The 23850-nt window shown below is 37.8% G+C and overlaps 1 protein-coding gene and 1 pseudogene across 2 annotated transcripts in view; both read left to right on the top strand.

Moving 5' to 3' along the window:
• The window catches only part of LOC102732378 (histone-arginine methyltransferase CARM1-like), a 218199-nt gene that overhangs the window by 6038 nt on the left and 188311 nt on the right, over window positions 1-23850 (top strand). The gene's annotated exons all lie outside the window — the stretch shown is intronic.
• On the top strand, window positions 3009-3160 carry LOC115943140 (U2 spliceosomal RNA; annotated as a pseudogene).

The raw sequence follows: 23850 nt of genomic DNA on the forward strand, positions 1-23850 counted from the left end.
CACTACTGGGTATTTACCCCAAAGATACAAATGTAGTGATCTGAAGGGGTATGTGCACCCCGATGTTTATAGCAGCAATGTCCACAATAGCCAAATTATGGAAAGAACCAAGATGTCCATCAACAGATGAATGCATAAAGAAGATGTGGTGTATATATATACAATGGAATATTATGCAGCCATCAAAAGGAATGAGATCTTGCCATTTGCAATGACGTGGATAGAACTGGAGGGTGTTATGCTGAGCAAAATAAGTCAATCAGAGAAAGACATGTATCATATGACCTCACTGATATGAGGAATTCTTAATCTCAGGAAACAAACTGAGGGTTGCTGGAGTGGTGGGGGGTGGGAGGGATGGGGTGGCTGGGTGATAGACATTGGGGAGGGTATGTGCTATGGTGAGCATTGTGAACTGTGTAAGACTGTTGAATCAGAGACCTGTACCTCTGAAACAAATAATACATTGTATGTTTAAAAATAAAGAAGAAGATAGTAGAAAAGAAAAATGAAGGGGGGAATTCAGAGGGAGAGACAAACCATGAGAGACTATGGACTCTGAGAAACAAACTGAGGGTTCTAGAGGGGCGGGGGTGGGGGGATGGGCTAGCCTGGTGGTGGGTATTGAGGAGGGCACGTTCTGCATGGAGCACCGGGTGTTATACGCAAACAATGAATCATGGAATACTACATCAAAAACTAATGATGTAATGTATGTTGATTAACATAACATAATAAAAAAAAAAAGAAGGCTGATAACACTAGTGGTGAGCATGTCAAGCACTGGAACTCTCCTGCATCATTGGTTGGAATGCAAAACAGTATAATCTCTATAGAAACGGTCTGGCAGTTTCTTATAAAACTCAACATATACCCTGGCACAAAAATAGACACATAGATCAATGGAACAGAGGAGAGAATACAGAAATAAACCCATGATTATATGGTCAATTAATCTATGACAAAGGAGGCAAGAATATACAATGGGGGGAAAGACAGTCTCTTTAACAAAATGGGTTGGGAAAACTGGACAGCTGCCTGCAAAAGAATGAAACTGGACTACTTTCTTACACTATATGCAAAAATAAACTCAAAATGGATTAAAGACCTAAATGTGAGACCTGAAACCCTAAAACTGATAAGAGAGTATAGGTAGTAATTTCTCTGACATCGACACAGCAACTTTTTTCTGGATATGTCTCCTTTGGCAAGGGAAACAAAAGCAAAAATGAACTATTGGGACTACACCAAAATAAAAAGCTTTTGCACAGTGAAGGAAACCATCAATAAAACAAAAAGGCAACCTACAGAATGGGAGAAGATATTTGCAAATGATAAATCTGAAAAGGGGTTAATATCCAAAATATATAAAGAACTTATATAACTCAACACCAAGAAACTACAAATAATCCAATTAAAAAATGGGCAGAAGACCTGAATAGACATTTTTTTCCAAAGTATACATACAGACAGCCAATAGATACATGAAAAGATGCTCAACATCACTCATCATCAGGGAAATGCAAATCAGAACCACAATAAGATATCACCTTACACCTGTCAGAATGCCAACAATAAAAATGACAAGGAATAACAAGCATTGGTGAGGATGTGGAGAAAAAGGAACCCTCATGCACTGTTGGTGGTAATGCAAACTGTTGCATCCACTGTGGAAAAAAGTATGGACATTCCTTAAAAAATAAAAAACAGAATTACCGTATGATTCAGTAATTTCACTGCTGGGTATTCACATAAGAATACAAAAACACTAATTCAAAAAGATACATGCACCCCTATATTTATTGCAGCATTATTTACAACAGCCCAAATATGGAAGCAACCCTTGTCCAATGATAGATGAATAAAAAGAAAGATGTGGGGGGGGTGTATTATATATATAAAATATAAATCATTCATCCATAAAAATGAATGAGATCCTGACATTTGCAACATGGATGGACCTAGAGTGTAAAAAGCTGAGTAAAACAAGTCAGGCAGAGAAAGACAAATACCATATAATTTCACTCATATATGAAATTTAAAAAAAGAGAAGAAAAAAGAGATGAACAAACAAACAAAAAAACACACTCTTAAATACAGAGAACAAACTTGTGATTGCCAGAAGGAAGGTGGGTGGGAGGATGGGTAGAAAAGGGGATTAAGAATACACTTATCATGATGAGCACTGAATAATGTATAGAATTTTTGAATCATTATACTGTACACTTGAAACTAATATAACACTGTATGTGAATACATACACTTCATATACATTTACTTCAATAAGTAGAAAAGGCCAAAAAAATCATAACCATGAAGAAAACCTGCCTATGAAAGCACCAGTATGCTTGGATAAGGCATGACTGGATGCTTCAAGATTTTCCTATTAATATACATTTCTGGAAATTTCTTTTGTTATCTCTCAACACCACAGAGAAATAGTTACAAATATCAAAATGTTAAGAAAATTATATTCATTTATTTTCTGCTGATTGGGAAAAGACACAATTACTCCATTTCAGAATTAAACACCTTCATTAAGCTCTGAGAAGGACAGAGTTTTATTTGGGCTTTCATTAAGAACAAATGGAGTTAATGTGTCAATTTATGTCATCAGCAAAAGGCATGAGCATATCTTGAAATAATGACAGCAGACTGATTAGTTGTTCACTGTGAGGTATAGAGCAAGGAATATTTGTTTTTTGTATTTTTAAACATTAGTTGATTTATCAAACCCTAGAATATTGTCCAATTTTCCAGAATCACTGAGATAAACAGAAAATTTTCTTTAAAAACTCAACATATATCTATCCTCTGACCCAGAATTTCCAATCCTAGGTATTTCTGCATGAGAACTGAAAATACTAGTCCATTAAAAAGGCATTTTATGTACAAGAATACTTACAGCAGCTTTATTTATAATAGCCAGAAACTTGAAAGAGCCTATGTGTCGATCAATAAAAATGTATAAACAAACTGAGGTATATTAACATAATGGACTACAACCCATCGCTTCTCGGCCTTTTGGCTAAGATCAAGTGTAGTATCTGTTCTTACCAGTTTAATGGACTACAACCCAGCTAAGAAAGGACAAAGTACTAATACTCAAAACAGCATGGATAAATCTCAGAACTATTATGTTGAGTAATACAGACTTCACACAGAAGAGTACGTACTGTGCAATTCTGCATAGAAGTTAGGCAAAACTTGAATTCAAGGGGGAAAATGTCAGAATAGTGGCTGCCTCTGCAGGGGAGGGAGGAGCAGTACAAGACTGAGAAACTTTCTTGGGTGACAGTCATGTTCTCTATCTTGATAGGGTTTGTGTTACATGGACAGAAGCATTTATCAGAATTCATCAAATGGTACACATAAGATTTATACATTCTGTTTCATGTAAATTTTACCAAAAGAAAAATAATCAGTAAACAAATATCAAACTTTATAGTATATGTGCTGAAGTACTTAGGGTGAAATGTACTGATGTATACAGCTGATTTTAAAATGTGTGAAAAACAAAAACGGTGCATTTATCAATGGATAGAGGAATGGATTAATAAACAGATGTGACAGGGACGCCTGCGTAGCTCAGTTGGTTAAGCGTCTGCCTTCGGCTCAGGTCATGATCTCAGGGTCCTGGGATCGAGTCCAGAACTGGGCTCCTTGCTCTGCTGGAAGCCTGCCTCTCCCTCTGCCTCTCTCTCCCCCTGTCAAATAAATAAATAAAATCTTAAAAAATAAATAAATACATAAATAGATGTGATAGAGCAAGTATAACAAAATGTTAATGATAGAATCTAGAGTTTGGGTATATGGATGTTCACTCAATATAAAATTTTTATTTTCAAATATTTGGGGAGAAAAGGAATTTTGATAATAATTATGGAAATTTAGGTGAAAATATCTGTAAGTGGTATTATCTTTAAAAATTGAGGATCTGTGGCCATAACTATTTTTATAAAGTCAAAGCATATTAATCCGGAATACAACTTAAAATATAAATTTTGAAATAGCCATGTTTATCTTATCTGATATTTTTATTAAAACTGCATCAGAACACCCAATCTGTATCTACAGATAGAATGTAATTTTGAAAGCAGTATTTTGAAAGCCAGTTATGAATTGGTTTTTAATAATTATCTTCAAAAGAGATAATTATTTACCTCTACCCAAACTTCTTTTTAATATCCATATGTGTCAAATTCTAATCATCTGGGAAAGCTAATGACTTTCTATTTTGAATTGTTTTGAATTGTTTTGAATAAAGCAATCATTTTTTATTCAACTGTTTTCTAAATAGGAAAGCAAAGAGAATACATTTTAATAGTAACAGTTGTGTTAAAGTGGAATTTCTAAGTGGCAATTCTAATTACTAATAATTCTATCAAGAAGATTGCAGTATTTCTAACTCTTCAGATTTTTACATGTAACACAGATGATGAACATCTTGGAATTATTTTACATAGGTATATAAGAACTCCATGGGCTCCTTAACAATAATCAGTAGCTCTTTCAAACTGACGGTGTAAAATAGAGATGACAAATATGTGATAACTTCCCGATTCAAGGCAGATCATACTAATCCACCAGGGCACTCCTTCCCACCTGGCCGATACAGCCACAGAATCCTTCTCAACACAGTGCCAATCAGGCATTGCTAACTGATCAGAGTTGACACAGAAGAAGAAATTTAGTGATCTTGGCCCCTTGCCTATATGTCTTTAGGACATGGATGTAGTAGTCAGATTACTGTTAACTACAAACATGACTTGACAGTTACATAAGTGAATTCTGCTAACTGTGGAGAATTATTCCCTTTGGAAACACAGGCTGGGTTGTTAAGGAATTTTCAAATTATGAGGCTGGAAAACTCTCTGATGGTAGAGGCAAAATAATGCTTACCATTTTAGCAAAACAAATTTGTGTACCAATAAAAGTAGTGTTCATTAGAAGAGTAAAAACTTGAAGATACTAGTATCATATTTAACTATCTCATTCTGAAGGTTCTGAATGTCTTGAAGAAATCTTTAGTAGAAATAGATTTTATTAGTTTGTTCATTTCCCTTCGTGTGGTTTTTAATGAGGAACTTCTGGTTAAAGAGTGTGGGGTCAAGTTATTTTAATCCAATTTGTGTCTATATAAACACACAGGACAGAGTAACTGTGATAAAAGGGCAAGGAGTGATCTTTGACTCCATTAAAAATAGACCAGAATTAGTCAAATGTGAAAAACAATAATATTATTTGAGCCCCTGGATCTTGCTATGCCTAAAGCAGGTTCATTCTTGAAATTTTGTTACATTAGTCTTTTTTTTACTTACTTCAGTCTAAGATGTGATTCTGACACCTACACCAAAGAGTTCTCAGAAGTAGTGCTATTCTAATAATAACGATTATGTGTGTGTTTGTATAATGTGATAAAATAAAAACAAAAAAGAATTGGCAACAATGGTGAGAGAGCAAAAATAATATGAAACTTATGTATGGAAAATCTTATGTATCATAAGCTGTTCTAACTGCTTTATATGTGATACTCATTTTTAAAAGATTTTATTTATTTATTTGAGAGACAGAGCGAGAGAGAGAGCACAAGCAGGGGAAGCAGCAGAGGGAAAGGGAGAAGCAAGCTCCCCACCGAGCGGGAAGCCCCATGTGGGGCTCGATCCCAGGACCCTGAGATCATGACCTGAGCCAAAGGCACACAGACACTTAACTGACTGAGCCATCAGGCACCCTATGTGATACTCATTTAATTCTTACAACAAACCAATGAGAAAGATACTACTATTATCTCCTTTCTACAGATAAGGGAATTGAAACACACAAAAACTGAGAAATTAATTTATGCAAAGTCACAAAGTTAGTAAATATGGGCACTAGGAATTGAACCAAAGCCATTCAGTTTCAGAGACTATCCTCTTAATCGATAGGCTATTCCATCTCTCCACTTGAAGGCAGAATGAGTACAGAGATACAACCCAGTCTTACATATTTGCTAGAAATGGGCTGTCCATCTGTCTCAGACCTCCCTATTTGATTAATAGGTTGTTACATAAAGAGATGAACACAACCAGACAATGGCCCACAGTATACAGAATATTAAATATGTATCAATTATTCATGGAAATCAGAGATACCAAAATAAATTCCTCCCCTGAATTTTCATAAAAACATACAGTGGTGTGACAGACAACACTCTCAACATGCCAATAAAATATATCAGATTAAGTTTCATATAGCTGCTACTTAACAGTTTTTGGTTGAAGTTGAGAATTCTGGAGAAATCGTAATTAAATTAAAAGTTATTCTACTAGGGATCAAAATAATGTTCTTCAGTCATAAATAGCCTAGTTTTATCCAAGATAAAGTTCAGTCTATCTAGAGGAAGGGATTAGCTTAATGGTTTTGGACATCTACCTCCATGCATATTAATTTACATTGTTGAGTTTCAAAAACTCTGAGCAGCAGATGGTTGTGTTAAAGTCTCTCTTAAGAGACTAGAGTGCCCACGTTCACTGTTGCCCAAAAAACAAAAAAGTTACATGTCTCGATATAAAAAAACTGAGGAGTCAAAACAAGATCCTTGTCCAAAGAATTAGACAGCCCACCTTCACAAGAGATGAGCCAAAGGAGCTGAAGGAGGACGAGTGAATAGAGCCAACAAAACAGGGGAAAAGAATGGCTGCCCACACTTCTTTCAGAAAGAACATAGCTATGATAGTTTTTTCCTGGAAAAATTTCAAAATTGGCATTATCAGTTTTAAGCAATGTAACCTCCTGGTGAACCCTCTAAGATGAATTAATTGCAAAATTAACCCCTAGGCAACACCTTGAGCTGACCTTTCATATAGTAACTAGATATAAACCAATTAAACATCATTAAAACATCTGTTAAAAAATAATGATTTTGGTTGAGAAGGAGTTGATTGTGGGCCATCGTGTGTTCTCACAGTAATTAGTTATCTAGCAGAACCACCTGTCAATTGAGTTCAATCCTAATTTGTGGTAATAAAATCATATATCTTATATTTCACTTCTCTATCTAAAGAAATATGATCCGAAAATTGTCTGACATCTTTTAAGATCAAGTTAAAAATAAAAGAAAAAATGGTCAAACTTTTTCCAGTTTTACAGCATGAGGAATTATTATTTTCTGTGTCAGGAGATCTGTGCCTACTCATTCTGATTTTTTTAGGGGTATTAAGTTTTAAGCTCTATGTAAACATCTATAGACAAAGTTTTTATTGAAGTTAAGTGAGTTAGCTAGCTCTGGTACACAGGGTCAAAGATAGAAGAAAGAGCAATAAAAAAATCTGGAAAAAAATATATAACTTTTGACAGGTTTCTCCATGAGGTTGTAAAGAATATATTAGTGCTGTATTTTATACCAGTTCTACCTAATTCCACTTGCTTTCTAAGGTATAATAATAACAGCCAATATACATTGATTCATACAATTTGATAAACAATATTCTAGACACTAATGTTATTGCCTCATTGAATCCTCGCAACAACCCTATAAATTAGGTACTGTTATAACTCAAATTTACAGATGATGAAAGTGAGGCACAGAAATATGAATGAATCTGTCCAAAATCACACAAGAGGGAGGCTGGAAAGATTTCAAACGCAGACAGTCTAACTTCAGAGTCATGCTCTAATCACTGTACTATGCCATACTCTTTTGACACGAGAAGCACAAATTCGGTTTTTCAAGGAGGCCTAGAACACATTTTGGATGAGATGTCCAAGAGGTTAATGGATCTACAATGTGGAGAGAGGATAGTTATATAAGATCATCCTTTAAATAAAAAAGAACAAATGAAACCAAAAGCAAAGGCAATAACAACAACAAAATAGGTAAATTTGACTTCATCAAAATTAAAAACTTTTGGGGCATCAAAGGACAACATCAAGAGAGTCAAAAGACAGCCCAAAGAATGGAAGAAAATATTTTCTTCCATATATGTGGTAAAGGATTAGTATCCAGAATATATAAAGAATTTCTGTAGCTCGTCCACAACAAAACAGCTCAATTCAAAAATGGGTAAAGGACTTGAACAGATATTTCTCCAAAGAAGGTATACAAATTGTCAAGAAGCACATGAAAAGATATTCAACATCACTAGCCATTAGAGAAATGCAAATCAAAACCACAGTGAGATACCATTTCATGCCCACCAGGATGGTTATTATAAAAACAAACAGAAAAAAAAATAAGTGTTGGTGAGGGTGTGGACAAAATGGAACCTTGCTGACATTACTGATGAGAATGTAAAATGTAGTCACGATGGAAAAGTTTCGTGGTTCCTCTAAAAGTTAAACATTGAATTACAATATGAACCAGCAATTCCCTTATAGATACATAGCCCAAAGAATTTAAAGCAGGGACTTAAAAGAAAAAAAATTCTGATACATGGAGAGAGGTGGGACCAGGGTAGGTTAAAAAAAAAAAAAATCCTGACACCTGCTACAACATGGATGAAACGTGAAAACATCAAGCTAAGTGAAATAAGCCAGACACAGACAAATATTACATGATTTAACTTATAACAGATACCTAGAATAGCAAATTCACTGAGACAGAAAGTAGAATAGAGGTTACCAGGGATGAGGTGAGGAAAGAGTGAAGAGTTATTATTTAGTGGGCACAGAGTTTCTGTTTGGGATAATAAAAAACTGCTGGAGATGGATGGTGGTGATGATTGCACACATTGTGATTGTACTTAATGCTCCCCAACTGTATACTTAAAAATATTTTAAATGGAGGGGGGTGCCTGGGTGACTCAGTTGGTTAAGTCTCTCTCTTCAGCTCAGGTCATGATCTCAGGGTCCTGGGATCGAGCCCTGTGTTGGGCTCCCTGCTAGGTGGGGAGTCTGCTTCTCCCTCTGCTCCTCCCCCTGCTTGTGTTCCCTCTCTCGCTGTGTCTCTCTCTGTCAAATAAATAAAATCTTTAAAAAAAAAAAAAAGACATGGAAAGAGAGGGATAAGGTGGTTTTCTGAAAAGGGGTCCATGCAGGAGCCCAGCATAACTACTGGACTTACTCTATGAATCCCTGGTTCTCCACCCAGCTGGGCTCAGCTCTAACCACACAATGCTCTGTGTTCCCACTCTTTGCCTCACTTTGATTTAATTTCATTTAAAAAAAAATCTGTTGATTCAAAATTTTCTGAGGTTATATTTGGAGTGTTGTTATTGGTGGCTCTACATAAGGGATGAATCATCAGTTACAACTGGTGTGGGAAGGGTAATATTTGACACAATGTGTGACACTTGTACCATATGTTATTTATAAGATCTTGTATACAGGCCAAAAGAGCTCAGAACACCCAAATGGTGAGTCTTGGATTTTCAGTCTATGCTAACCACATTAGAATGATGGCTACCTCATGAGCTAACTCATTTGGGGTAGAAATTAGTGATAAGAAAAAAACCAGCATGACTTGCATCATGTAACTGTATGAACAGATTCTACCCTTAGCTTTGCCACTGGGCTGAGTAACTCTGGGCAAGGCAATTCTCCCTAAAACTGGTCCTCTCTCTGTAGTGTGAGGATAGAGCTTGTTTCTTCTGCTTATGGAATTTGCACAAATCTGGAGAGAACCACACAGATATTCAAACAATATTGCTTCATGAGCGTCAAAGGCTTCAGAAAACTTATCCAGTGGCAGTCTTTCAAATATAAACTTATAGGGCATCTCAGATATTCAATAGCCACAACATGCTAACTGAAATTGAAGACTCACAATGAAAAGTTCCTTCTCATTTCAAGAGAATGTTTTCTAAAATTATTCTGGTCCCATCCATCCCAACTTGGAATTGGAAACATGAAACATGGAAATTTGCACATTCTCATGGACTAACAAACCAACAGCCATCTTAATTAATTCTTCTCTATTAGACATTACATGACAAAAATCTCCTTAACCTATTATCCATCTCAGAATATATGAATGGGCTGCTATAGGTTTTCCAGGCTAAATAAATCTCTAACATTACGGAACTCTGAAATAAGACCTTTGGTAACAAATGGACCTAAATTCTTATCTTAAAAAACCGTCAGGCGTGTGCATTGGTGATAAAATGCTATGATGCATTTTATTTCCTTAAAAAAGAAACTTCGTTCAATACCTCGTATTGTTCAAATAAATACACCAAGTCCACTAAGTCAAATACAATCACCAATTTTTCTCAACAGCTAATAAGAAAAACCTGGAAGTGTGGTATAACTTTTCTCGCCTCTGGTCTAAGGCAGAACACTCCTGTAATATGACCATTCTTACAAAGGTGTTGGAAATACAGAAAGAAGATTAGTACATCAATAAAGATTATTACAAGAGTATTTGAAGAAGGAAAAGAAATACTCATTTCTCTAAAGTACATTCTCACACAGTTTAAAAACAAAGGCATTTTCACTAGCAACTGAACCCTCCTAGTAACTCCAAGGAAAAGAGGGAACGCAAACAATAACTTTGCCACAAGCTTTATTTTTTCCAAAAATGGGGGATACAAAAAAGCAAAAAAAAAAAAGCGTCCACATAACAGGAAAAGCTTGAAATTTCAGTGTCTTGACATCATTATCGGTGCATTAGTTTCAGATGTAGAGTTCAGTAATTCATCAATTGCATATAACACCCAGTACTCATCGGGCGCCTGGGTGGCTCAGTTGGTTAAGCAACTGCCTTCGGCTCAGGTCATGATCCTGGAGTCCCGGGATCGAGTCCCGCATCGGGCTCCCTGCTCAGCGGGGGGTCTGCTGCTCCCTCTGACCCTCTTCCCTCTCGTGCTCTCTGTCTCTCATTCTCTCTCTCAAATAAATAAATAAAATCTTTAAAAAAAAAAAAACACCCAGTACTCATCACATCACACTATCTGACATCCTTATTTATAGTAAGTCACAATGACTTTTACCTGGAGAATTCTTTCTGGAACTTTCTAACACTGCATAGTCACTGAATATACTCAGCATATCATAAGCCAAACATGGGAATTGTCCTGATCAACGAATGTTGAGGTTCATGACAGAGCTACTCTGTCATGGCAAGTTACATGGTCCAAAGTGAACAGAGCATTCTGGATGGGGCCATTATTCACCCACGGAGTTCTGGGGTGATCCCTTGACCTTCAACAATTAAAATGCTAGAGGTTAATTAAATTCAACTTTGCATGCATTTCCAACTGTTATTTGATGAAAAATTATAGGAGTTACAGAAATCAAAGTCCTAATTTGGAGAGCCACAGAAATCCAAACTACTACAATCCTCTCCATATTAGGATGACTCATGAAGTGAGAGAAACTTTGTACAACATAAAGAGTCAGAGAAATGAAGCAAAATAAGTCAGACACAAGTCAGAATGGGCGCTCGAGTGTGTGACATAAACAGTGCCTTCTGAATTTGCCTTACAAAATCCTAAACACCTCCTACAAAGCAAGAAATCTCACTCTGCCACAACAAAATAATTACTATTCTCTGTAAGGATAAGATTGCCCTGGGTCTATGAAATTACTCTGAAACAAAAAGAAAAAAAGCATGGTAAATAATGGTAATGCTCTCAAATAAAAGTCACTTTTGTAAAACAGTTTTACTGCAAGAAAAAAAATAATTGTATAATTCAATAAGATAAAAGAAGAAATTTCCTTTTTAAAATAAAGCAGACTATTATTAGAAGGGCACAGGCTAAGTTCAAGAAAACCTGCATTAAAATTATAAACATGGTAGCCCCTGACTTAAAAACTGTAATGTTTAACCTTAGATTAGTTTGAAAGTTGTTTTGTTTTATGATAGGAGGTGAGGATCTAATTTATTATTCCAGCAAAATATGAGCTATGTAATGTTTCATCCCACTGATAATGATGGCAATTCTTATCATATACTAAATTCTTCTAAATACTAGATTCTGTTTCTGGGATATCTATGACACCACAAATCTACTATCCAATCTTGCAGCAGTACAACACAATTTTAATTTGGGGAGTTTTGCAATAGCTTCACACCTGACAAGGGAGAGTCTCTCCTAAATATTCTTTAAACACTTTTTTCAAATTATTCTAATTATTAATTCTTCCATATAAATTGTGGAATCATGTTGTTAAGCTAAATAGAACCTTCCAGCAAGTTCAGTTGAGATTTTTATTGAAATTAGATTAAATGTATTTATTAATTCTGAAACCCAAAAGCACACCTAAGTGGGAAAAAAATCCCAAAAGGGAAGACATGAGAATATTAATAACGATTACTTTCAGTGACGGAAAGATCAGTCATTCTCAATTTCTTCTTCATACATTTCTGTGTTTTTCAAACTTTCTACAATAGACAATCACTACTATAACCAAGGATCGCTGACATATATAACACTGCATATAATTGAATCATGGAAATACATGACTCATTTCACAGATGCTCTCAGAACACAGATCGAGTTCGCGATGATCAGTGAAAGGATGAATTGTGGAGACGGGAAAAATATTATAGTAATTTCCTTATATTCCATGGAAGTCAAACTTTATTATATTTTTTTTCTTTAATAATTAAATACAGGGGCTCCTGGGTGGCTCAGTTGGTTAAGCATCTGCCTTTGGCTCATGTCATGATCCCAGGGTCCCAGGATCCAGCCCTGCATCAGGCTTCCTGCTGAGAGGAGAGTCTGCTTCTTCTTCTCCCTCTGCTGCTCCCCCTGTTTGAGTTTTCTCTGTGTGTGTGTCGAATAAATAAATAAAATCGTTTTAAAAAGTGATTATACAAATACAGATTTAGGAATACATTTAAAAATTTTAAGGATCATATGTTAGGAAAAGAATCAGGATGCCTATTTTTCCAAATCTTGGAAGCTGAAATAGTATAATTAACATTACCATTTATTGTGTGCATATTATGTACCACTTAATCCTCAGGTAATAAAAGTTACTGTCCTCATATTACAGCTCTGGGGAACACAACAGCTAACCCAGAAATGAGCAGATTTGGGATTGCAGTCTGTGCCTGTCAGATTCCATCTGGTATTATCTTAACCTCCATATATACTCCCTTGCACAATCACATCCCATAATACTCATGTTGGTAAAATTGGATACTTAGGCTTGTTTCAGGAATACCATCTCTCTCCCAATGATCAATCTGTTGATTACAGTTGGGAGTAAATTTTAATATAAGTATTAATAATGATGAATTTTTCCAGTGCGAAACATGGCATACATCTTCATTTATCCAAGTTTACACAGCTCTCAGTAAAGCTTTAAAGTCTCTTTCTGTAGATCCCTAGACATTTTTTAAGGTTATTTCTGGAGATTTTATATTTAGGCAACTGTCTAAGCGTTATCTATTCCATTACAGGCTCAATCGTTTTTCCTCTCATCTGTGGTAATGCTGATTATTTTTGTGTATTTATCTTGAACTGGGTCACTTAACTCTTGATATTCATAATTTTTCCATTGATTCTCCTTAAATTTTTCTAGGTAGACAATTAAATCATGTATATGTTTTCTTCTCCTTTTCCCCCTATTTTTGACACTTGTCATTAAATTGGTTAGAATTTCCCAAAATTATCATTGTTATAGCAGGTGCCCTCGTCCTGGTCCTGACTCTCTAAGGAAAGCCAGAACCAATTTTTAGCCATCCCACTGATATCGATCTACAGGCTGGTAAAGAGCTGCTGTCTTGACACCCACAGAACAACCCCAGCTCCCTGCCCAGAAAAGTTAATGTCTTGCACAGCAGGGGCCTTCAGAGGACACTGGTCCAGGTCAAAGGTTCCCAGCCACCATGTCTAGGGGTACCTGCACTGTGCTCACCAGTGGCTGGAGCTTCTCCCACACCATCATTATGAACTAGACTACTGGATACAGATCTGGAGCCTCAAAAATATTAAGAATACTTCCCGTCCTTAGTTTAATAGCAGAAAATTATGGCAGAATTAAGGAGGGCACATGATGTGATGAGCACTGGATGTTACAAGCAACTGATGAATCACTGAACACTACATCTGAAACTAATGATGGCTAATCATTATATGTTGGCTAACTGAATTTAAATAAAAAAAATTTAAGAATTTCTTTTTTTAAAATATATAATTTTTAATTTATTTTTTTATTTTTCATTATGTTCAGTTAGCCAACGTATAGTACATCGTAAGTTTTTGTTGTAGTGTTCAATGATTCATTAGTTGTGTATAACACCCAGTGCTCATTCCAGCACATGCCCTCCTTAATACCCATCAGCTGGTCATCCCATCCCCCAACCCCCTCCCTTCTGTAATCCTCAGTTTGTTGCCTATGATTAAGAGTCTCTTATGGTATGTGTAGGAGAATATTCTTTTTTTTTTTTTTTTTTTTTAAAGATTTTATTTATTTATTTGAGAGAGAGAATGAGAGACAGAGATCATGAGAGGGAGGAGGGTCAGAGGGAGAAGCAGACTCCCCGCTGAGCAGGGAGCCCGATGCGGGACTCGATCCCGGGACTCCAGGATCATGACCTGAGCCGAAGGCAGTCGCCCAACCAACTGAGCCACCCAGGCGCCCCAGGAGAATATTCTTAATTGTAAATATTCGAGGTGATAGAAAATCAGATGGCACTGTTTCCTGGAGTCCAGAGTCTCTCATGGTTTGTCTCCCTCTCTGATTTCTTCCCATTCAGTTTTTCCTCCCTTCCCCTGTGGTCCTCTGTTCTATTCCTTATGTTCCGTACATGAGTGAAACCATATGGTAATTGTCTTTCTCTGCTTGGCTTATTTCACTTAGCATAATCCCCTCCAGTTCCAACCATGTCAATGCACATGGTGGGTATTCATCCTTTCTGATGGCTGAGTAATAGTCCATTGTATATATGGACCACATCTTTATCCATTCGTCTGTTGAAGGGCATCTTGGTTCCTTCCACAGTTGGGCTATTGTGGACATTGCTGCTATGAACATTGGGGTACATGTGTCCCTTCTATTTACTACACCTGTATCTTTGGGGTAAATACCCAGTAGTGCAATTGCTGGGTCGTAGGGTAGCTCTATTTTTAATGTCTTCAGGAAACTCCATACTGTTTCCCAGAGTGGCTGTACCAGCTTGCATTCACACCAACAGTGCAAGAGGGTTCCCCCTTCTCCACATCCTCGCCAACACTTGTTGTTTCCTGTCTTGTTAATTTTGGCCATCCTAGCTGGCCCAAGAGTCCAGGGCCAGATGGCTCCCCAGGAGAATTCTACCAAACATTTTAGGAAGAAATAATACCTACTCTACTGAAGTTGTTTCAAAAAATAGAAATAGAAGGAAAACTTCCACACTCGTTTTATGAGGCCAGCATTACGCTGATCCCAAAACCCAACAAAGACCCCACCAAAAAGGAGAACTGCAGACCAATATCCCTGATGAACATGGATGCCAAAATACTCAACAACATTCTAGCCAATAGGATCCAACAGTACATAAAAAGGATTACTGACCATGACCAGATGGGATTTATTCCTGGGATGCACGGGTGGTTCAACATTCGCAAATCAATCAACGTGATAGAGAATATCAATAAGAGAAAAGACAAGAACCATATGATCCTCTCAACTGACGCAGAATAAGCATTTGACAAAATACAGCATCCTTTCCTGATCAAAACTCTTCACAGTGTAGAGATAGAGGGTATATACCTCAATATCATAAAAGCCACCTATGAAAAGCCCACAGTTAATATCACTCTCAATGGAAAAAAACTGAGAGCTTTTCCCTTAAGGTCAGGAACACGACAAGGGTGCCCACTCTCTCCACTCCTGTTCAAAATAGTAGTAGAAGTCCTAGCCTCAGCAATCAGACAACAAAAAGAAATAAAAAGCATTCATAATTGGCAAAGAAGAAGTCAAACTCTCTCTCTTCACAGATGACATGATACTTTATGTAGAAAACCCAAAAGACTCCACCCCCAAGCTGTTAGAACTCATACAGCAATTCAGCAACATGGCTGTCAATGCACAGAAATCAGTTGCATTTCTATACACTAACAATGTAACTGAACAAAGAGAAATTAAGGAATCAATTCTATTTACAACAGCTCCAAAAACCATAAGATACCTAGGAATAAACCTAACCAAGGAGGTAAAGGATCTATACTCTAGAAACTACAGAACACTTATGAAAGAAATTGAGGAAGACACGAAGAGATGGAAAAACATTCCATGCTCATGGACTGGAAGAATAAACATCGTTAAATTGTCTATGCTGTCCAGAGCAATTTACACTTTCAATGCAATCCCTATCAAAATACCATTGACATTTTTCACAGAGCTGGAACAAAAAAATCCTAAAGTTTGTATGGAACCAGAAAAGACCCTGAATTGCCAGGGGAATGTTGAAAAAGAAAACCAAAGCTGGGGGCATCACAATGCCCGACTTCAAGCCATATTACAAAGCCACAGTCATCAAGACAGTATGGTACTGGCACAAAAACAGACACATAGATCAATGGAACAGAACAGAGAACCCAGAAATGGACCCTCAACTCTATGGTCAACTAATCTTCGACAAAGCAGGAAAGAACATCCAATGGGAAAAAGAGAGTCTCGTCAATAAATGGCGCTGGGAAAACTGGGCAGCCACATGCAGACCAATTAGACCATTCTCTTACATCATACACAAAGATAAACTCAAAATGGATGAAAGACCTCAATGTGAGACAGGAATCCAGCAAAATCCTAGAGGAGAACATAGGCAGTAACCTCTTTGACATTGGACACAGCAACTTCTTTCATGACACATCTCCAAAGGCAAGGGAAACAAAAGCAAAAATGAACTATTGGGACTTCATCAAGATAAAAAGCTTTTGCACAGCAAAGGAAACAGGCAATAAAACTAAGAGGCAAGCCATGGAATGGGAGAAGGTATTTGCAAATGACATTACAGATAAAGGGCTGATATCTAAGATCTATAAAGAACTTAACAAACTCAACACCCAAAGAACAAATAATCCAGTCAAGAAATGGGCAGAAGACATGAACAGACACTTCTCCAAAGAAGACATACAAATGTCTAACAGACACATAAAAAAACATTCAATATCACTAGACATCAGGGAAATACAAATCAAAACCACAATGAAAAAATGAATTTCTTAATGCAAATACCATAGATTTACTTAGAATGACATTTAAAGAGTACCAATTTTACATACATTGTAAAAACAAATATGTAAAAAAAAATACCTGGAACAAAGAGATTTCGAAACACAAAGTATTAGGGATGATTGTCTTATGGGATAGTTTTGGGTTTTCTGCTTTCCACCCTTACACAGCTTCCTCTTTTTTCTTTACATAATGACTTTGCAGTACTTCTACGCTGAAGGGGAAAATACCCTTCATGTGGAAAAATGAATATAATTCAGTGTTCTCAAAAACTTCAAGAAATAATCTGCACATATATGAAATGAAAATAAAGATCAAACAACATGAAAAAGTGGGAGGGGGTAATACATTAGCGTACGTTGAAGTACAGTACAGTACACCGGGGAGGTAGTAGGCAGAGTACACAGAGGAAATTATCCATTTATGACTTACATCCTTACCTACTTCTGATAAGAATCTTGGGCTGTTCCTAAGATGTGGTGAAGTCAAAATTGGGAAAACTTGTGACAAAAACTCCTTGGAGAGGACCAGTGAACTTGGCATTCATTGGCCACGGCACTGTTATGCTGTGCTGTTTGACCAGGTCCCTGTGTGTACCAGCAACTCTGAGAACCGCGGAGTGTTCTGAGTCAAGGCACTGCTAAGTACTTAGGGCATTCGGAAAGGAGTAATTGTGCTGGACAATCAAAGCAAATCAGCACTGACTTGACATCACCTGACCCCACCTCTCCATTCTCTTTTCTTAGAAAGGCTGAAAAACAATGTCTAGTGAAGCCTTTTCTCTCCCTGTTGATCTGCAAGCCTACACGGAAAGAAACGAAGACTTCAGGCTTCCAGGCTGCTTTGGTAAAACAAAGGAAAGGGGCTGAGGTATTCACCACTGCAGGATCACAAAACATAACTGAGAGACACATGAGGCCATGTGTTTGGTAGTTACGGCGGTTATGGGCTGGGCTGCACTGCATTACTTGGACACACCATGAGGATGGATGCGTTAGCAATAGACCACGAAAATGCCAGCCCCAAACCAAAAGCTCTTACAAGATAACAAGCAAACTTCACCTGGTGTCCATGACCTTTCATCAGACCTGAGTGTGAATTAATCTAGTAAAAGCGATATGCTTTTAAATTTAAATTAGTACAGAAGTCTGGGATATTAGACTACAAAAGTGTATGCGTGACTAAGGACTCTAAGGCCGTGTCTTTATAATTTCTACAAACAGCCACCAAGAGGTAGTTAGCTAAGGAAGTTTACAAAGCAAGCAATGTTGGCTTGAAAAACTTTGGATAAGTGATTCTACGTCTCCAAGCTTCAATTTCCCCAACTATGATTAGGAGATGATGATGATGGTGATGGTGGAAGTAGTAATAATTATGCCTTCCTTGCGGGGTTGTTGGGGGGCTTAAGTAAACTGCTAACATGTGGATTTGTGATCACTGCATGAAGATGGGCTGGCTCTACTCTTCCCCTTTGATTTCATGGCTCTCCTTAACATGCAGATTGTTCTCAACAGATGACTATCATGCCAGCCAGTCCATTTCAAAACAAGCAGAGAGCCAGGCAAACTTCAGCAACCCTGCAAATCCATTTTAAATGACTGGCAAATGGCCAAGGGACCTACCCAGGCACATGGAGGAGATGGTAGCAGAACCCAGGGGTGCTGCCCCGTAACAAACAGCTTGACCCTTCAGCCATATAAGATGCTGCATATGAATGCAGGTCAAGTAAGTAACACAGTTTAAAAAATGCTAATAGGAAAATGGGAAGCACGTGTCAGAAGTGTCAGAACTGTCAGAATAGACAGGCTGTGCATGACTTGCAAATCCTTGCATTTCCCTGAAGCACAGCGAGCCAGACAGTATGGTTTGATCAAAGGATTCTTAGACCAATAAATGTATACCCCATACACCTGTATCTAACTAAATAAAAATATTTATCACGAGCTGAAAGGACTCTTTTCAGACCATCCTACTGTAAAAATTTCAGTTATTCCATAAAACTCAAACACATCTACCCGGTGGAAGGCTGGCCCCCTCATCATTCCAGCTCAAAGCCCGAACTAGAACACTGAGTAAATGGGTGAATTAGGGCCCTTGTTCTTTGTCAAGATGTTCTGCCTTGATGAAACCACTAGCAACTGTGAGTGCAGGAAGCTGTGAATTTCCATAAATAACTTCATTTTCATTTCCCACTTCTTAAAACTTTCAGATCAGAAACCTAGATTCTCCTAGGTCTTCTGTGGGGTTCATCTGTTAGCAGCCATGAAGCAATCCATACTTAGGGTACCAAATCCTCCTCTCTCACAACAGTGCAATAAATTGATTAATATATTTAAAAATTCACAAAATATTAAGGCTGAAAGGTCCTTAGAAATTCTAGACTGAATCCCTTATTACCCAGAGGAGAAAAAAACAGTGGCACAGAGAGGTCCAGGCACTTGACCTAAACTGCACAGCAGACTAATTTCTAAATGAACAGCTGACACAGGAAGGAGCACTTTGATGCTTCTTTAAATACTAGTTGTTTTCAGATTGTTTTTAAGGGAAAACACTGTTCACTATTTTAAAATGAAAACCTACACAGAACTCCAGTACATATAATAGTCAGAGATGCCTGCTAAAGGTCAGGGGAGGGAATGTCTGACCCAGCCTCTCCTTACCGCTCTTTCCATTTGTCTTATCTCCTCCACCCATCCCCAGCTCTGCCCTGCAGATGCCTCTGCAAAACTCTGGGATTTAATGGAGTACAGTCTAAACCTTGGCATACATCGTCACGGGATTTCTGTTTCTGCTGAATTGCTGGGACTCCTTGCCTGTGCCTCCACTACTGGACCATCTCCTCTGTGATCAGTAGGTGCAGTCCTGGGGCCAGAGGCTCCTAGACTCGAACCCCTATTCCTCTTCCTTTCCTTCTGCTCCTGCATGCACACAACTTAATTATTTCTCCTGATGTCTTCTCTCCATTTAGGCCAGAGCCAGGGACAACTCTATTAAGTGCTCTGGAAGTCTGAGCAAATCTATTTTATTTTAAAGTGCATCAAAGCAAAGAAAAACAGATTTTCTGGTTCAGAATGTCACTACTGTTTTATAGTTGGCCCCTTCTTAAGTTGGCAGTCTGTTGGAAAGAAAAAAAAAAAAAAGGAAATGTTTTTCCCTGGGATTTCATCATTCTGAGAGTGATCTCAGGGGCTTGAGAAGCCCAGGCTGCTCCAAAAGGCATGTTCAAGCCAACATGCATCATTACATTAAGCTTTGGGGAAGTCATAAGATTGAAAAGCCAGTTCAAGACATTCTGACAAAAAGCAATAAACAGGAAAAGAATATTCTTTCTTCCTAATTGCTTTTTCTTTTTCACAAATGTTATAAACTCAAAGCAAATCTTTCCCCCAGCCTATAGTGCATCCAGAATATAAATGTGACCCCCTTTATTTCCCCTCTTCAATCTATCAACCAGAATGCCATTAACATCTGTCAAACAGCAGTTTTTGCTATGTGAGATTATCCTGTACATCAAAGGCCCTCACTCATTAATGCCACATCCCAATCACTGTGACAACCAAAAATACCCCTATACATTCTAAACACCTCCAAGAAGTGTAGAGCCATCCTCTGACTGGGCACCAATCCCAATCCATCACCTGCTCCATTTTTCCCTTCCTGTCCCTTCTGATGTCCTTATAACATCTTTCCAGTTCTCCAGCACTGTTCCAATAAAGTATATAACAGAGCTATCCATTCGTGCACCTGTCCCCACTGCTTCCTGCCTCTGTCTATGACTATCTTCATGGCAGGGATCATACCAAAAACTTTGTATCCTATAAATGCTCAATAAATGTTCACTGGAAAAAAAATGGATGAAATAAATGAACGACATATACAGGAATTTGGTCTATGCTAAGGAAAAAATGGAAATACATTATGAAATATGCAAAATGTTGGAGCTTCTATCTTCTCAACTCCCTGAAACTAATTTTATAATTTTGGAGAAATTATGTGGAGACATTTTTATTCTTTGGAGGAACCTGTATTATTAGTTTTCCCCTGTTTTTGAACCTCCTTGCTACCACTAATAGGAAAAAAACCTGATGCCACCACTATTCACAAATCCATTCAAACTAACTAGTTGAACTATCTTTGCAAAATTTGCATAGTCAAGTTGGTTGCTAAATGGGGAATAAAACCCTGTTTTACCTTAAGGGAATTTCAGATACCAACATTAGAAATAAAGGGGTAGATCAGTGAAGCAAAAGACCTCATCAGACTGTGAGGCTCCTGGGTGGCTCAGTCGGTTAAACATCTGCCTTTGCAAAAACTGACCAGGCAAGAAACAACAAATGTTGGAGAGGCTGTGGAGAAAGGGGAACCCTCTTACACTGTTGGTGGGAATGCAAGTTGGTACAGCCACTTTGGAAAACAGTGTGGCGGTTCCTCAAAAAGTTAAAAACAGAGCTAACCTATGACCCAGCAATTGCACTACTGGGTACTTACCCCAAAGATACAGATGTAGTGAAAAGAAGGGCCACATGCACCCCAATGTTCATAGCAGCAATGTCCGCAATAGCCAAACTGTGGAAAGAGCCGAGATGCCCTTCAACAGACGAATGGATAAAGAAGATATGGTCCATACATACAATGGAATATTACTCAGCCATCAGAAAGGATGAATACCCACCATGTGCATCGACACGGATGGAACTGGAGGAGATTATGCTAAGTGAAATAAGTCAGACAGAGAATGACAATTATCATATGGTTTTACTTATTTGTGGAACATAAGGAATAGCATGCAGGACATTAGGAGAAGGAAGGGAAAAATGAAGGGGGAGAAATCAGAGGGGGAGACGAACCATGAGAAACTATGGACTCCAGGAAACAAACTGAGGGTTTGAGAGGGAGGAGAGGAGGGGGGATGGGTTAGCCCAGTGATGGGTATTAAGGAGGGCACGTATAGCATGAAACACTGGGTGTTATATGCAAACAATTAATCATGGAACACTACATCAAAAACTAATGATGCAGTGAATGGTGACTATCATAACATAATAAAAAAATTATAATAAATAAATAAAATAAAAAAGAAATAAACATCTGCCTTCGGCTCAGGTCATGATCTAGGGTCCTGGGATTGAGCCCATGTCAGGCTCCCTGCTCAGCGGGGAGTCTGCTTCTCCCTCTCCCTCTGCCCCTCCCCCTGCTCTTGTTCTCTCTCTCTCTTTCAAATAAATAAATAACAATATTTAAAGAAAAAAAGACCTCATCAGAGTGTATGAATTATAAGAAACACAAACATTATAATATATATGATATAATTGATGAGACCTAAAATGCTAGGACATAGGAAAGCATCCATAGGTCCCTTATTGTATGAGGTTTCCATATGTTTCAATTTAACCTTTCCATTTAATCCCTTAGCAAATGATACTGTTACCATCCCCATTTTACAGATCTGGAAAATAAGATTCCCAGAGATTAAGCAACCTCCACAGAGTCACAGAACTCATATGTAGCAGAGCCAGGATTCAAGCTCATCCAAGCTCGAATTCATTTGCCTCCAAGCTCAGAATTGCCACGCTCAACCATCCCCCAAGCATATGGGGCTAGACTCTCCCCACAAAACCAAAGGCACTTAAACATAAATAAATACATTGTGCCACTGCTTCAAAGTCACCCATGGCACTAAGTCTTTAAGTGTCACCCATGCCATGGCTGCCCTCTCAGGAGGAAGAGGTAGAAAAGAAAGGAAAACATTTTTTTATATGTACGATGCATTGGATCATGTGCTTCCTAGTGAAATCTCATGTAATCCCCATAGGAAAAGGTATGTGTGTTTTCCAACAAGGACAATGAGACTCGGAGGCTAAGTTACCTCCCACATTTCATCTTCCTCTGCGGTCAGGCAACTAGGAAAGACCCAATCTGGGATTCAGTGCAAATAAGTTCCATTCTTCCACACTGCCACCTATATAAGTCTTTTATGTTTTTCTAAGATTTTTTATTTATTTATTTGAGAGAGAAAGAGAGCAGATTGAGCACACAAATTGCGGGGAGAGGCAGAGGGAGAGGGAAAAACAGACTCCTTGCTGAGCAGGGAGCCCGATGCGGGGCTCCATCCCAGGACCCTGGGATCATGACCTGAGCCAAAGGCAGACGCTTAACTGACTGAGCCACCCAGGTACCCCTATATAATTCTTTTAAATAAAAATACTGAAAGAGCCTGGGTTTTCTAAAGCATGGAGAAATACTGGCTCAGGCAATATATACAAGATACGGAAGCCTCAAGCAAAATCCCCAGTTCTGTTGGGATGATCACTTGGGCTCCTGATGACAACCAAATGATAGAAACTTGTCCCAAGAAAAAGAGAAAGGTAGGCTTCCCCTGCATTTATTTCTGTGGGATTTTTACAGACTAAAGAAGCAAATCTGGCAGGGGATTTGTTGACTGATGTTCTTCATCTTCTAACAAATTCTGGCCTGTCAGCCTACGTTCAAAAACAATTTCCTGATTGATAATTATATTAGATTATGCAGATAGAGCTGTAGTTCTCATCTGACTGTATCTTGTGCTTTATAAAAGTCTTTTCTAATCAGTAAAGATGAGTTACAATATGTTTTGTATTAGTAATTATAAAACAGCCATGGTATTTAGTTCATTTCATTATATTTTCAAGCATCAGATTCTCAGGTTATTAAGTTAGACATGTTACCACCGGGAAGTCTGGCAATTTATCCTAATTAACAGTGACAAAGGGAGACAAAGGG

The sequence above is a fragment of the Leptonychotes weddellii genome, chromosome 14 (genome assembly GCF_054177405.1).
Source record: "Leptonychotes weddellii isolate Sample4059 chromosome 14, ASM5417740v2, whole genome shotgun sequence".
Taxonomy (NCBI): Eukaryota; Metazoa; Chordata; class Mammalia; order Carnivora; family Phocidae; genus Leptonychotes; species Leptonychotes weddellii.